This window comes from Beta vulgaris, chromosome 2, assembly GCF_026745355.1.
Source record: "Beta vulgaris subsp. vulgaris cultivar EL10 chromosome 2, EL10.2, whole genome shotgun sequence".
In the NCBI taxonomy this organism is placed as follows: Eukaryota; Viridiplantae; Streptophyta; class Magnoliopsida; order Caryophyllales; family Amaranthaceae; genus Beta; species Beta vulgaris.
The window spans coordinates 11,455,200-11,458,313 of NC_079203.1; the positions used below are offsets into that span (position 1 = coordinate 11,455,200).

A 3,114-nucleotide genomic window follows, 5' to 3' on the forward strand; every position below is an offset into this window, starting at 1 on the left:
GATGTTTAATGGTAAGGCTATAGTTCCTCCCAGCTTGAACAAGACTTTCTGGATATCCTACATCTTATTGGTGCCATATTTCTTTCCTGCCTTAAGTATCGTTCTGCTAGGTTCGGGAGGAATAAGTAGAGGAACTTGCTTTGCAGGTCAATTTGCTTAGCTATTCTGCGACTTTAGGGTTAGAGAGGTTGATAAAGAAAATAATAGGATCTGTTTGATTATGACCATATTGGGTTAGAGTAGTTGTGAGATAGAGCACATGCTACATGCCTTAAATATGACTTCAAGGATCCTCCAAGGCTAGTGAGTGATTCATGTACTTGTGTTACTATTGCTATAAATATGACTCTTTTGATTCTATTGAAAGAACTTGGTTTATATATATATATATATGTGTGTGTGTGTGTGTGTGTGTGTGTGTGTGTGTGTGTGTGTGTGTGTGTGTACATTTGCAGCTTTTGCAGCTGTGCATTGTAAACTGGATCCAATGATTGCAAATTTCATGAAGATTTTGTGTAGCCAAGAGATCTATAGGTACTTGAAATCCATTTGAAGATTGCTGCTCCTTATGTAACTTTCTCTCTTTCTCTTAATACATCTCTTCAAACAGATATGCTTTGATGGAGATGGGTCTGGACTCGCTGGATTTACCAGTTGGAATGGTTACTGATTTGCATTTGAAAAGATGTATGAATGTTTCTGTTTTCCTTTAAGAACTTACTTTCAAACGTTTTTTCTGTTTTCCTTTATGAACTTACTTTCAAATGTTTATGTTGATTCTTGCTCGTACATATTGAGAGTGATTTTATCTCAGGTGAGGATGCTCTCCTGCAATTTATAGAGAATGTGAAGTCGCAGGAGCAGGGCGGTCCAAAGGCTGAAGCGCTCTGGTCTGAATTTAGCTCAAAATGGTTTACGCTCATGCATACTACTCGGCCTTTCATTTTCAAGGACTTCCAAGAACTAGCAGATCATGTATACAATACTCTTGTGCTATGAACCTATGATTTGATATATACTCTGACCATCTTTTCCTCGTTTGCCTGACTTTTGTTCATAATATACACATCCAGCTTCTCCTTTTGAGACTGTTAGGGATATAACAGTGGCTTCACATCTGATCGCTGATATGAGTGGCTCGACAGATCCATTATCAAACCGTTAAAAGAAACTCGGATGCAAGATAACTCCCCTAGACAAAGAATCTGATGATTTTAAGATGATCATCAACTATTTGGAGAAGACCTATGAACCCATCAAAGTTGGTGAAATTGTAAGTACTAATGCAGAAGTAGCAGCACATAGTTGATAGATATTATATGTTTTGATTCTTGATATTTAATTTGTTCAGAGTTATGATGTTTCTGTGGAGAACATCCTTGCTGTTGATTTGAGCGCTGGACCGTCTTATGAGGAGATAAAGAAGTTGCCAAACAAAGTCCTATTATGGTGTGGAAAGGAAGTTTTGTTCCATTGTTTGCAAAAATATTCATGTAGTTAATCTTTGTCAAGTAATTCCTCCAATTGCAAAGCTTCATCTCACACACGATATTCTACATCATCATTTAAACCTTTATGCATAAATAATGCAATACCAAGCATGCAGTTGCTAACATTCATCATGAACATTAACACAGCAAGCAATCTGTGACTAGAGACCACACACACAATGTAATTGAAACGAAACGATGAGAAAACATTGCTCTTACCAGAGAGAAATAATATAAGCTTTATATGTCCAACAAGAAATGCTAAGTAAGCAAATTCTCTGCTGCAAGTTGTCTTTACATTCATTCACATCTCATACCTCTGATTGTCCATGCAGGAACCGTCTCTTACTTTGTATCTTAAATGTCTGTAAAGACATGCTTGGTTGTCTCCCAAAACTTGTGGGGATAGATGTTGTTGAGATGGCTCTTTGGGCAAAGGTACAAAACTATAAGTGTGACTGTACTTCAGATATCTTTGTATACTCTTTCGGTACAAGCCGTCTTTCGGCTAAAAGATTTGAATCTGATCTTACTACATACATTTTTGCTGCTTTATACATTAGTTTTCTGAAAATGTATCATATAATATACAGAAATCTATTATATGTATTTGGGACTATTAGAAGGTAATATATGTGGCATTGCAGATGTGGGAAACGACATGTATGATGTTTCGATATCCTCTTAAAATTTCTCACACACCAAGAGTAACTACATTAGAATTTATCACAATTTTAATACTAACTTCACTACATGTCGTCAGCCGTGTCGGTGATGTTGTTGGCTCTTGGTTATGCTGCTCTTGGCTGGTTGTTGCTAGTTTTATTATCAAAGATTTGTCGAACTCATATCTTGTAGTTTACAATTGTAATTTTTTTGTATTTATAAACAATCAGAAAGTGAACTATTATCTATATGTATTGGTTGTGCATTAATATTGAACAAAAAACAGTAAAAAAAAATTTTTTTTTTTAATTATTTTTGGGCCCTTAAATGCTCCGGTTTTACGAGTAAACCGGAGCATTTGAGGCCACAAATGCTCCGATTTTTCTGAACAACCGGAGCATTTGTGGCACAAATGCTCCGGTTACAAACCGGAGCATTTATAAAAGTCTCAAATGCTCGTGTGACTTTTGCTGCGCGTCAAAAACGGAGCATTTGGGGCCTTAAAGACCGAAGCATTTGAGGTTTTTTCTACTAGTGTATTCATACTAGTAACCTCATTTATTTATGCGAGTAACCTCATTTAATCATACGATTAACCCAAAGGTTCACAAAAGTAAGCACGTTCTTTCAAACGAGTAGCCCCATCCATTCATAAGAGTAAACTGATTAGTAACCTCATTTATTCAAACGAGTAACCCCATTCATTCATAAAAGTAACCCCATTTATTGATACGAGTAACTTCATTCGTTCATAAGAGTAACCTCATTTAATCATAGGATGACACTATTTGAGTAACCCCGATTTATTCATACGAGTAATTTCATTATCTCATACGAGTAACCTCATTCGTTATAAGAGTAACCTCAATTAACTATTTAATCTCATAAGTGATCCCAATTAAAGTAGCCCCATTTTTTCATGAGTGACCTCACTAAATCATACATCGTGTTGAACCCT

General features: G+C 36.1%; 1 pseudogene; it reads left to right on the top strand.

Annotated features, from left to right (window-relative positions):
* Positions 1 to 342: 342 nt before the first annotated feature.
* Positions 343 to 1,516, top strand: LOC130590442 (protein ADP-ribosyltransferase PARP3-like; annotated as a pseudogene).
* Positions 1,517 to 3,114: the final 1,598 nt, after the last annotated feature.